We start from the raw sequence: 13475 nt of genomic DNA, 5'->3' as shown, positions 1-13475 counted from the left end.
AAATCCTTGCTAACACTTTTTATTTCCTGTGTTCTTGATTATACCACCCTAGTGGGTGTGTAGTGGTATCTCATGGTTGAGACTTGGTATTGACTTGCATTTCCCTAATGAGCAATAATATTGAGCATCATTTCATGCACATTTTGGTCACTTGTACAATCTCTTGGGAGATATGGTTATTCATATGCTTGCATAGTTTGTAATTGTTCTTCTTTTTTTAACCAAATTATTGGAGTATAGTTGCTTTACACATTTGTGTTAGTTTCTGTTATACAGCAAAGTGAATCATTTATATGCATATGTATATCCTCTCTTTTTTGGATTTCCTTCCCATTTCGGTCACCACGGAACAACAAACAAAGTTCCCTGTGCTATTCAGTAGCTTCTAATTAGTTATCAATTTCATACATAGTGGTGTATATATATCATTCCCAATCTCCCAATTTATCCCCTTCCTCCCTTTCCCACCTGGTGTCCATATGGTTGTTCTCTATGTCTGTGTCTCTATTCTGCTTTGCCAATGGGTTCATCTGTACCATTTTTCTAGATTCCACATATGCATTAATATATATTTGTTTTTCTCTTTATGACTTACTTCTTTCTGACAGTCTCTAGGTCCATCCACATCTCTTCAAATGGCACAATTTTGTTTCTTTTTATGGCTGAGTAATGTTCCAGTGTATATATGTACCATATATTCTTTATCCATTCCTCTGTTGATGAACATTTAGGTTGCTCCCATGTCCTGTCTATCGTAAATAAGACTGCAATGAACATTGGGGTGCATGTATCTTTTAGAATAATTGTTTTCTCCCTATACATATGCCCAGGAGTGGGATGCCCAGGAGTGGGATTGCTGGGTCATATGGTAGTTTTGTTCTTAGTGTTTTAAGGAAATCCCATACTGTTCTCCATAGTAGCTGTATCAGTTTACATTCCCACCAGCAGTGTAAAAGGGTTCCTTTTACTCCATACCCTCTCCAGTACTGTTTGTAAACTTTTTGATGAGGCTATTCTGACTGATGTGACGTGATACCTAGTTGTAGTTTTTATTTGCATTTATCTAATAATTAGAGATACTGGTCTTTTCATGTGTTTGTTGGTCATCTATATGCTTTCTTTGGAGATATGTCTATTTAGGTCTTCCATCCATTTTTTTGATTGGGTTCTTTGTTTTTTTAATATTGAGCTGAATGAGCTGTTTGTATATTCTGGAGATTAATTCCTTGTCAGTTGTTTTGTTTGCCAATATTGTATCCCATTCTGAAAGCTGCCTTTTCTTTTTGTTTATGGTTTCTTTGCTGTTCAAAAGTTTTTAAGTTTAATTAGGTCCCATTTGTTTATTTTTATTGTTCTAGGAAAAAAGTGAAAGTGAAGTCACTCAGTCATGTCTGACTCTTTGCGACTCCATGGACTGTTGCCTACCAGGCTCCTCAGGTGACGGTCCATGGAGGTTTTCAGGCAAGAGTACTGGAGTGGTTTGCCATTTCCTTCTCCAGGGGATCTTCCCGACTCAGGGATCGAACCTGGGTCTTCTGCATTGCAGGCAGATGCTTTACCATCTGAGCCACAGGGAAGCCCAATCATTGTTCTAGGAGGTGTGTTATCAAAAAAGATCTTGCCCTGATTTATGTCAAAGAGTGTTCTGCCTGTGTTTTCCTCTAAGATTTTTTTATAGTGTCTGACCTTAGATTTAGGTCTCTGCTCCATTTTGAATTTATTTTTATGTATGCTATTAGGGAGCATTCTTACTTCATTCTTTAACACGCAGCTATTCAGTTTTCCCAGCATCACTTATTGAAGAGACAGTCTTTTCTCCATTGTATTTTCTTGCCTCCTTTGTCATAGATTAAGTAACCATAGGTGTGGAGGGTTATCTCTGGGCTTTCTATTCTGTTCCATTGACCTATATTTCTGTTTTTGTGCCAGTACCATATTGGCTTGATTACTGTAGCTTTGTAGTATAGTGTGTGATCATGGAACCTGATTCCTCCAGCTCTATTTTTCTTTCTCAAGATTGCTTTGGCTATTCAGGATCCAGATGGCGCTAGTGGTAAAAAAAAACCCATCTGCCTATGCAGGAAACTTAAGAGACTTGGGTTCACTCCTTGGGTTGGGAAAATCCCCTGGAAAAGGAAATGGCAATCCACTCCAGTATTCTTGCCTGAAGAATCCCATGGACTGAGGAGCCTGGTGGGCTATAATCCATACAGTTACAAAGAGTCAAACACAACTGAAGGACTTAGCACACACCACATACAAATTGTAAAATTTTTTATTCTAATTCTGTGAAAAATGCCATTGATAATTTGTTAGGGATTACACTGAGTTTGTAGATTGCTTTGGATAGTCTCATCATTTTCACAGTATTGGTTCTTTCAATCCAAGAACATGGTATGTCTCTACATCTGTTTGTATTGTCTTTGATTTCTTTCATCAGAATTTTATATTAATAGTTTTCTTTGTACAGGTCTTTTGCCTCCTTAGGTAAGTTTATTTTTGAGTATGTTATTCTTTTTGTTGCAATAGAATATGGGATTGTTTTCTTAATTTCTCTTTCTGATATTGCTAGTGTATAGGAATGTAAGAGATTTCTGTGCATTAATTTTATGTCCCGCAACTTTACTAAATTCATTGATTAGCACCAACAGTTTTCTGGTGGCATTCTTAGGATTTTCCATGTGAAGTACCATGTCATCTGCAAATAGTGACAGTTTTATTTCTTCTTTTCCAATTTGGATTTCTTTTATTTCTTTTTATTCTCAGAGTGCATGGCTAGGACCTCCAAAGCTATGTTGAATAATATTGGAAAGCATCGACAGTCTCGTCTGGTTCCTGATCTTAGAGGAAATGCTTTCAGTTTTTTTATCATTGAGAATGACGTGTGCTATGGGCTTGTCGTATATAGCCTTTCTTACATTAAGGTAAGTACACTTTGTGCCCACTTTCTGGAACATTTTTATCATAAACTGCTGTTTAATTTTGTCAAAAGCTTTTTCTGCAATTATTGAGATGCTTACATGGTTTTTATTCAGTTTGTTAATATGGTGTAACACATTGATAGATTTGTGTCCCTTCAAGAATCCTTGCATCCCTGGGATAAATTCCACTTCATCATGGTGTATGATCATTTTAATGTGTTGTTGAATTCTGTTTGCTAGTATTTTGTTAAGGATTTTTGCATCTATGTTCATCAGTGATATTGGTCTGTAATTTTCTTTTTGTGTGTGTGATATTGTTGTCTGGTTTTGGTATCAGGGCAATGGTGGCCTGGTAGAATCAACTTGGGAGTATTCCTTTCTTTGCAATTTTTTGGAAGAGTTTGAGAAGGATCGGTGTTAGCTCTTCTCTAAATATTTGATAGGATTTGCCTGTGAAGCCATCTGGTCCTGAACTTTTGTTTGTTGGATGATTTTTAATCACAATTTCAATTTTATTACTTGTGATTGGCTTGTTTATATTTCCTATTTCTTTCTGGTTCAGTCTTGGAAGGTTGGACCTTTCTAAGAATCTGTCCACTTCTTCTGGGTTGTCCATTTTATTGGCATATGGTTGCTTGTAGTAGTCTCTCTTAAGGCTTTTTATTTCTGTGGTATCAGTTGTAACTTCTCCTATTCTTATCTAATTATTGATTGAGTCCTTTTCCTTTTTGTCTTGATGAGTCTGACTAAAGGTTTATTAGCTTTATCCATCCTTTCAAAAAATCAGCTTTTAGTTTCATTGATCTTTGCCATTGTTTTTTGTCTCTATTTATTTCTGCTCTTATTCTTATGATTTCTTTTCTTCTAACTTTGGGTTTTATTCTTCTTTCTCTAGCTGCTTTAGGTATAAGGTTAGATTGTTTCCTTGAGATTTTTCTTGTTTCTTGCGGTGGATTCTATTGCTATAAACTTCCCTCTTAGAACTACTTTCATTGCATCCCATAGGTTTTGGGTCATTGTGTTTGGGTTGTCATTTGTTTCTATGTATGTTTTGATTTTCTCTTTTATTTCTTCAGTGATCGCTTGTTTATTTAGTAGCATATTATTTACCCTGCATGTGTTTGTGTTTTTACAGTTTCTTCCTGTAAGTGATTTTTAATTTCATAGCATTGTAGTCAGAAAAGACGCTTGACATGATTTCAGTTTTCTTAAATTTACCAAGGCTTGATTTATGCTCCAAGATGTAATCTGTCCTGGAGAATGTTGCACTTGAGAAGAAAGTACTCTGCTGCTTTTGGATGGAATGTCCTATAAATATCAATTAAATCTTTCTGGTCTAATGTGTCATTTAAAGCTTGTGTTTCCTTATTGATTTTCTGTCTGGATGATCTGTCCATTGGTTCAAGTGGGGGTGTTAACATACCCCACTATTATTTTTTTACTGTTGATTTCCCCTTTACTGGCAGTTACCATTTGCTTTATGTATTGAGGCGCTCCTATGTTGGGTGCATAAATATTTAAAATTGTATCTTCTTCTTGGGTTGATCCCTTGGCCATTATGTGGTGTCATTCCTTGTCTCTTTGTTTTTTTATAAAGACTGTAACAGTCTTTATTTTCAAAACTATTTTGTCTGATATGAATGCTGCTACTCCAGCATTTTTATTTCCATTTGATAGAATATCTTTTTCCCCCCTTACTTTTAGTCTGTATATTTCCCTGTCTGTATATGCTGATAGACAGCATATATATGGATCTTGTTTTTGAATCCATTCAGCTGGTCTGTCTTTTGGTTGGAGCATTTAACCCATTTACATTTAAGGTAATTGTCAATATGTATGTTCCTATCACCATTTTATTAACTGTATGGGACAATTTCTACCCTGTGGGTTGTTTGGTGTGAGGTGTTTTTCTGGGTCTTTTTCTTCTCTTGTGTTTCTCATCTAGAGAAGTTCCTTTAGTATTTGTATAAAACTGGTTTGGTGGTGCTGAATTCTCTAAGCTTTTGCTTGTCTATTAAGCTTTTGATTTCCCTGTCAAATCTGAATGAGAACTTTGCTGGTCAGAGTATTCTTTGTTGTAGCTTCTTCCCGTTCATCACTTTAAATAGTGTTTCTGCTGAAAAATCAGCTTATAACCTTATAGGGATTACCTTGCATGTTATTTGTTGCTTTTCCCTTCTTGCTTTTAATATTTTCTCTTTCTCTAATTTTTGTCATTTTGATTAACATGTGTTTTGGTGTGTTGCTCCTTGGTTTATCCTGTATGAAACTCTCTTTGCTTCCTGAACTTCAGTGAATGTTTCCCTCCCCATGTTAGGAACAGTTTTTAGCTATTATCTCTTCAAATATTCTTCAAGCCCTTTCTCTTTCTTGACTCCTTCTGGGACCCCTACAGTGCAAATGTTGGTGCATTTAATGTTGTTCCAGATGTCTCTTAGACTGTCCTCATTTCTTTTCATTTTTCTTTCTTTCTTCTATTCTGCCATAGTGATTTCCATCAATCTGTCTTCCAACTCACTTATTTACTTTTCTGCCTCATTTATCCTGATATTGATTCCTTCTAGTATATTTTTCATTTCAATTATTGCATTGTTCATCTGTTTGTTTTGTAAAACTTCTGGCTTTTTATTAAACATTTAATGCATCTTCTTCGTCTGTGACTCCATTCTTTTTCTGAGATCCTGAATATCTTTACTTTCATTCTCTGAGTTATTTTTCTGGCAGATTGCCTATATCCACTTCTTTTAATTTTTCGTATGGAGTTCCATCTTGTTCTTTTTCTCTGGGATAAATTTCTCTGCCATCTTATTTTGTCTAACTTTCTGTGTTTGTGGTCCTTAGGCTGCAGGATTATAATTCTTATTAATTCTGGTGTCTGCTCCCTGGTGGGTGAGATTGTTCCAGGAGCTTGTGCAGGCTTTCTGGTGGGAAAGACTGGTGTCTTCTCATTGGTGGGTGGAGCTAGGTCTTATCCCTCTGTTGAGCAGGGTTTGTCAAGGGCTGTGTTGGCTCAGGACTACTTTCATCTGCCTGTCTGCTGATGGGTGGGGCTGTGTTTTTATCCTGTTTGTTGTTTGGTGTAAGGTGTCCCAGAAATGGAGCCTGAAGGCTATTTTGTGGGGCCTGGTCTCACTGCCAAAATGGTAACCTCCAGGAGAGCTCATGCTGATGAGTATTCCATGCGGTATCTGCCACCAGCGTCCTTGCCTTCACAGTGAGCCATAGCTGACTCCCACCTCCCCAGGATATCCTCTAAGACCTGCAGGTAGGTCTAACTCAGGCTTGTATGGAGTCACTGCTTTGTCTTGGGTCCCAGTGCACATGAAACCTTGTGTGAGTCCTCCAAGAGTGGAGTCTGTTTCTCCCATTCCCACGGAGCTCCTGCACTTAAGAGCTCCTGCACTCCTGCATTCAAAGCCAAATGCTCTGGGGGCTCCTCCTCCCAATGCCAGACCTTCAGGCTGGGAACCTGATGTGGGGCTCAAAACTCACTCCTGTGGGAAAATATATCTATTTTCCAATATGATTATTTTCCAATTTGTGGGTTGCCCACCTGATGGGTATGGAATTTGGTTATATCATATAAACACACTTTCTATTTTATCATTGTGGCTTCTTTGTCTTTGGGTGTAAAATATTTTGTGGTAGGTTCCAGTCTTTTCTGTTAATGATTGTTCAGCAGTTAGATGTGATTTTGGTGTTCTCATGAGAGGAGGTGAGCACAGGTTTTTCTACTCTGCCATCTTGTCTCTTGTCCCTGGGTTCAGTCAAATATTCAGTCCAGATGGTCTCAAAAACACCTTGGTCTCTCAAGGCTGTGTCCTTGGAACACCTCCCACTGTGGGAACAATGGACAGAAGGACATTCCAAGACAGGAGTATGTGAAGTGCCTCCAAGTGTATAAGACTAGCTTCCAAGTCAATCAGTAGTCACACCTTCTCTGTGACCTCATGAATCTCCGGGCTCCAGCCCCAAGGACCCTATGGCAGGAGCCTGACTTGGACATCCTTGAAATGTGGGCATCAGGGAATTTTTACAAGGTGGCTCAGAGTTCTGAGATATTATGTGCCAGTGAATAAGGCAAAAGCTGAGCAGCCCTTTGGAAGTCGCACAGGGTCATTTTCACTGTGCTATATCAGCTAAAGTAGTCTCAAATCCACCTAGATTCAAGAGGAGGGGATTCCTTCTAGTGAGGGGGTATTTGTAGCCGTATTTTAAAACCTGTGCAGACACTAATCTATATTAGCTACCTTTATTTTGAATTTTACCAAAGAATGTTCAAACTACTGAACAGTTGCACATTTCTCACACACTAGCAAAGTAATGCTCAAAATTCTCCAAGCTGGGCTTCAACGTATGTGAACTTTGAACTTCCAGATGTTCAAGCTGGATTTAGAAAAGGCAGAGGAACCAAAAATCAAATTGCCAACGTCTGTTGGCTCATAGAAAAAGGAAGAGAGTTCCAAAGAAAAAGGCTTTTGACTACGCCAAAGCCTTTGATTGTGTGGATCACAACAGTGGAAAATTCTTAAAGAGAAAGGAATACCAGACCACCTTACCTACCTCCTGAGCAATCTGTATGCAGGTTAAGAAGCAACAGTTAGAACTGGACATGGAACAACCGACTGGTTCCAAATTGGGAAAGGAGTATGTCAAAGCTGTATATTATCACCCTGCTTCAGTTCAGTTCAGTTTAGTCACTCAGTTGTGTCTGACTCTTTGCAACCCCATGGACTGCAACATGCTAGACCTCCCTGTCCATCACCAACTCCTGGAGTTTACCCAAACTAATGTCCATTGAGTCGGTGATGCCATCCAACCATTTCATCCTCTGTCATCCCCTTCTCCTCCCACCTTAAACCTTTCCCAGCATCAGGGTCTTTTCAAATGAATCAGTTCTTCGCGTCAGGTGGCCAAAATATTGGAGCTTCAGCTTCAACATCAGTACTTCCAATGAAAACTCAGGACTGATCTCCTTTAGGATGGACTGGTTGGATCTCCTTGCAGTCCAAGGGACTCTCAAGAGTCTTCTTCAACACCATAGTTCAAAAGCATCAATTCTTCAGCACTCAGCTTTCTTTATACTCCAACTCTCACATCCATACATGACTACTGGAAAAACCATAGCTTTGACTAGACAAACCTTTGTTGACAAAGTAATATCTCTGCTTTTTAATATGCTGTCTAGGTTGGTCATAACTTTCAAGCGTCTTTTAATTTCATGGCTTCAGTCACCATCTGCAGTGATTTTGGAGCCCCCCTAAATAAAGTCTGTCACTGTTTCTACTGTTTCCCCATCTATTTGCCATGAAGTGATGGGACTGGATGCCATGATCTGTTTTCTGAATGTTGAGTTTTAAGCCAACTGTTTCACTCTCCTCTTTCACTTTCATTAAGAGACTCTTGAGTTCTTCTTCACTTTCTGCCATAAGGATAGTGTCATCTGCATATCTGAGGTTATTGACATTTCTCCTGGCAATCTTGATTCCAGCTGTACTTCATCCAGCCCAGTGTTTCTCACGATGTACTCTGCATATGTTAAATAAGCAGGGAGACAATATACAGCCTTGATGTACTCCTTTTCCTATTTGGAACCAGTCTGTTGTTCCATGTCCAGTTCTAACTGTTGCTTCCTGACCTGCATACAGATTTCTCAGGAGGCAGATCAGGTGGTCTGGTATTCCCATCTCTTTCAGAATTTTCCACAGTTTATTGTGATCCACACAGTCAAAGGCTTTGGCATAGTCAATAAAGCAGAAATAGATGTTTTTCTGGAACTCTCTTGCCTTTTCAATGATCCAGCAGATGTTGGCAACTTGATCTCTGGTTCCTCTGCCTTTTCTAAAACCAGCTTGAAGTTCATCTGGAAGTTCACAGTTCACGTATTGCTGATGCCTGGCTTGGAGAATTTTGAGCATTACTTTACTAGCATGTGAGATGAGGGCAATTGTGCGGTAGTTTGAGCATTCTTTTGCTTTGCTTTTCTTGGGATTGGAATGAAAATTGTCCTTTTCCAGTCTTGTGGCCACTGCTGAGTTTCCAAATTTGCTGGCATATTGAGTGCAGCACTTTCCTAGCATCATCTTTTAGAATTTGAAATAGCTCAATTGGAATTCCATCACCTAGTCCCATCACTTCATGGCAAATAGATGGGGAAACAGTGGAAACAGTGACAGACTTTATTTTCTTGGGCTCCAAAATCACTGCAGATGGTGACTGCAGCCACAAAATTAAAAGATGCTTGCTCCTTGGAAGAAAAGTTATGACCAACCTAGACAGCATATTAAAAACCAGAGATATTACTTTGCCAACAGAGGTTTGTCTAGTCAAAGCTATGGTTTTTCCAGTAGTCATGTATGAATGTGAGAGTTGGAGTATAAAGAAAGCTGAGCACTGAAGAATTGATACTTTTGAACTATGGTGTTGGAGAAGACTCTTGAGAGTCCCTTGGACTGCAAGGAGATCCAACCAGTCCATCCTAAAGGAGATTAGTCCTGAATATTTACTGGAAGGACTGATGTTGAAGCTGAAACTCCAATACTTTGGCCACCTGATGCCAAAAACTGACTCATTGGAAAAGACTCTGATGCTGGGGAAGATTGAAGGCAGTAGAAGGGGATGACAGAGGATGAGATGGTTGGATGGCATCACCAACTTGATGGACATGAGTTTGAGCAAGCTCTGGGAGTTGGTGACGGACAAGGAGGTCTGGCTGCAGCCTATGGGTTTGCAAAGAGTCGGACACAACTGAGTGACTGAAGTGAATTGATTTTGAGTTGATATTGTGGATGAGAAGTACATTGTACTTTCTTTTCAGAGCCTTTTATTTCTAAATGTGTTTATCTGCCCCTAATACTATCACTTACTGACCATGGAATCTTTCCTAGTGTCTCTAAATCCCTGAGATAATAAAATGGAAATAATACTTAGCTTTCTGTGAGAAGGATATGTGACTATGTATGCAAAGTTCTTTGCAAGAACCTATTCTACATTTATGCAATACACCTAGTATTCAGGTGCCAAGCTCTGTTCTAAGTGTTTCACATACCTCACTTAATTCTCATTTACCTCTATGATGTAGACTGTATTGTCATCCCTATTTCAAGGATGAGTAAACAGAAGTGCAGAAAGGGTAGTGACTTACCAATGGTCACAAAGCACATATGTAAAGAAAAGACCAGGACTTAAACAAAGTGAGCTGGTTCTATTGTCTGCCACCCTCAATCCCTCTGATATGCTGCTCAGTAGATAGTACAGATATAATTTATGCATGCATATATCATTTCTTGAACACCCACAAATAACAGTATGAGCCCAGGATTTTGGTTCGCACAAAGAATCTGTTCATCTAGAACAAGGGTCTTCAAATGATGACTGTGGTCCAAATCTGGACACTCCTATTCATTGTGTATTACCATGGTTGCTTTTACACTATCGCAGAAGAATGGGATAATAACGACAGAGACTGTATGGCCTGCAAAGCTGAAAATGTTTCTTTTCTGTCCCTTTGTAGAACAAAGTTGACAAAGTCTTGTTTTCAATCTTATCTGAAACACTTTTCCTAAATTTCTTGGAATTTCACACATGTTGAACCTTGTCCATTCCTTATTTAACAAATTTTTATTGAGTTAATGTATGGCAGCCAGTCTTCTAGACACTGGAGCTACTTGATAAATAAGAAAGGCATGGTCTTTACTCTCAGTTCAGTTCAGTCGCTCAGTCGTGTCCGACTCTTTGCGACCCCATGAATCGCAGCACGCCAGGCCTCCCTGTCCATCACCAACTCCCGGAGTTCAATCAAACTTATGTCCATCGAGTCAGTGATGCCATCCAGCCATCTCATCCTCTGTCGTCCCCTTCTCCTCCTGCCCCCGATTCCTCCCAGCATCAGACTCTCAGGGAGTTTTTATTCTGGTGGAGGGAAATTAAAAAAAAAAAAAATACACCAAAAATCAGTGAGTAAAACCAAATAATTGTAGATTATAATGACAGCAATGAAAGAAAGAAATAACAAGTAACTGAAGTTAGAGGATTTCTTATACATTCATTTCACAATAAATCTCATTGTGAATATTACTGCAGCTAAAAGCATCTCAATAAGTAGATACATGGAGAGGAGAAAGTGTGAAGTTGTCACCTCTGACAGCAGAACAGAAAGCCTTCTAGGAAGTGTGGGAGGAGGGCTGCTCAGAGCTCCTGCTGCCTCACGGTGTGATTGTGAATTGCAAGTCAATGGTCAGCCTCATTGTATGATTTTTCTCCCCTCTATCTGAAGCAACTTGGATGCAGACATGGAGAAAGCAGAGAGTGAGTTCAACAAAAGTTGAGGTTTTAGAGGATAGTAATAAATGGAAATAAGGGAAGAGGTGAATGGGCACATTTAGCCTGGAGACAGATTTACTTGGCTTGCCTATTGTATTGAAATTAGGCATTTGAATTCCTTTTGATAGAACACAGTCAATTTGGTTCACCATGTTTGCAGACTTTCTTGCCATGCTCTGTCTTGCTTGTTGCACTTGTTTAGGTTTTCTGCCTGCCCTTGTAAACTCCTGCGATGGCAAACACTGAATTATAGTGATAGATGACAGGCTCTTGCTTGCATGAAGAGAGAATATCAGAACAGAGAACTAAAGGATTATGAGACAATGGTAGGATTCATGAACTGGAGACTGAACTTTTGATGAGGTCAGATGAGAGCTAAGGAATTATAAAAGTGAGGACTGGAAATATAGAACAGTCTCTTGAGAATAGAATATAAGAAATTAAGATTCTGAAAGTAGTAGATTGTTCAGAAGTTAAGAGTGTGACACTGGGAGTGAGTCGCTGAGGTAGGGAGAAGCAAACTGTTACATGTACATACAAACATATACATGAAACGTGCATAGAACATACATATATAAGCCTACATAAATTCGTACACACACAGGTTTGAAGTGCTTTTAATAGGCTACCTGACATTCACATTTAGGAAAATATCTCCACACAATGAGGATGCATTTTTAAAGGTTTTTCTAGGCACATGATGAAGAGAGTTATTATAAAATGGCCCAAATGCAATTAGCCAAGGGCAGGCCTAGGCTAGAACATGAGAAATCCTTTGTCTTTTCATTTTTTCTACAGAAAAACCAGGGTAATCGAATTATTGAAAACATACCTAAGGCTTCAGAGACCTCAAAACAATGACTGCTGCCTACGCTGGTATCTCCCCATACATCAACATACCGGTTCCCTCCACTATCGGAAAGTAGAGTCAGCCTATGAAATTTTTCATGAGCCAAAATGTGTAAAGTGGAATAGCTGTTACCTTGAGGCACCTCTTGCAAATTGGTGCACTAAATAAGTGGAGATGAAGCACAGATGCTCACAGATACAGTTCAAGGCCCTGGCAGCTTGATGCTGAGCTGTGGAGTATAGTTGTTGGAGGAGCTTGGTGGTACCACTCTCATGGCCTAGGGTAAGCCATGCCTCTATCAGGGCCTGCTGCAAAACAAATGCTGATGCTTTCTCTGTTTTTCACCTTTTCTGTATATGCAAAAATCTTTGGATTTCTTTCAGTTTGAAAAGTGATACTTAAGTACAATCTTTCCTAAAATTGGAATGATGTAAAGCAAATTTTTGAGACGTGGAGGATACCTGTAATCTCACCACTGTGCATCTACAGGTTGTGGAGTGGGGCCAGGTCTTGGTGCAAATGAGGTAGAGGAAGAATTCCAAGATTGCACCCACCAGCCCTGGCTTCTTCCAGGTGGTAGAACCAACTCTCAATTATGGCTGATGCTAGTGTCTCTGTCCCTAAAGTGAGTCACAGCCACCCCACCCTCAGGGAGACCCTCCAAGTTCAACAGGAAGGTCTGGTCTAGGCTCCTATAGAGTCACTGCTTTTATGCTGGGTCCTGGTGCACATGAGATTTTGTGTGTGCCCTTCAAGAGCGAAGTCTCCTTTTCCCCTAGTCCTTGGGAAACCTCTGAAATTAAGCCCTGCTGGCCTTCAAAGCCAAATGCTCTGGGGGCTCATCTTCCTCTGCAGGACCCCTGGGCTGAAGGAACTCAACATTGGGCTCAGAACACTCATTCCTGCGGAACCTCTGTAGTTTGTGGGTCACCCATCTGGAGGTATGGGAGTTGCCTTGATTATATCATGAGTCTGCACCCCTACCCATCTCATTGTGGTTCCTTCTTTGTGTCTTTAGATGTAGAAGATCTTTCCAGGTAGGTTTTAGTCTTTTTCTTTGATGGTTGTTCTGCAGGTAGTATGGTTTTAGAGTGCTCATGAGAGATGAGTTCAGGGTCTTTCTATGCCATGTTGGTTCTGCACTCCAGTAAACTTCCTTTTATTATGTACGGTAACATATTTAAAAAATTCTGGGCATGAGCATGTAAACATATTTGCAGGGAGGTTATTCAGCCTATGACAGTATCACAGATACTAAATTGTAAAGTAAATGGACACACCAAAATACAAATTTTCAAGGGAGATAACTGAGCTGATTTCATGGCCCTTGAAACCCTCAACTGTTTTCTGGGTATAAAATTGTCAAGAGTGGATTCTGAGAA

At 39.5% G+C, this 13475-nt stretch overlaps 1 long non-coding RNA gene across 6 annotated transcripts in view; it reads left to right on the top strand.

Moving 5' to 3' along the window:
- Nucleotides 1-13475, top strand: part of LOC129620921 (uncharacterized) — a 95390-nt gene that overhangs the window by 5342 nt on the left and 76573 nt on the right. For 4 of the 6 annotated variants that reach the window (XR_008698861.1, XR_008698860.1, XR_008698878.1 and 1 more), the window contains exon 2: nt 2767-2924. This is a non-coding gene — a long non-coding RNA (uncharacterized LOC129620921). Of the gene's footprint in view, nt 1-2766; nt 2925-6075; nt 6187-12041; nt 12565-13475 lie in introns of those variants that run through there. The other 2 variants (XR_008698869.1, XR_008698877.1) reach the window with 2 other exon arrangements.

Source organism: Bubalus kerabau, chromosome 1 (genome assembly GCF_029407905.1).
Source record: "Bubalus kerabau isolate K-KA32 ecotype Philippines breed swamp buffalo chromosome 1, PCC_UOA_SB_1v2, whole genome shotgun sequence".
NCBI classification, from domain to species: Eukaryota; Metazoa; Chordata; class Mammalia; order Artiodactyla; family Bovidae; genus Bubalus; species Bubalus kerabau.
Note: the sequence above shows the minus strand (reverse complement) of the source record. Positions and strands in the feature narration are given on the sequence as shown.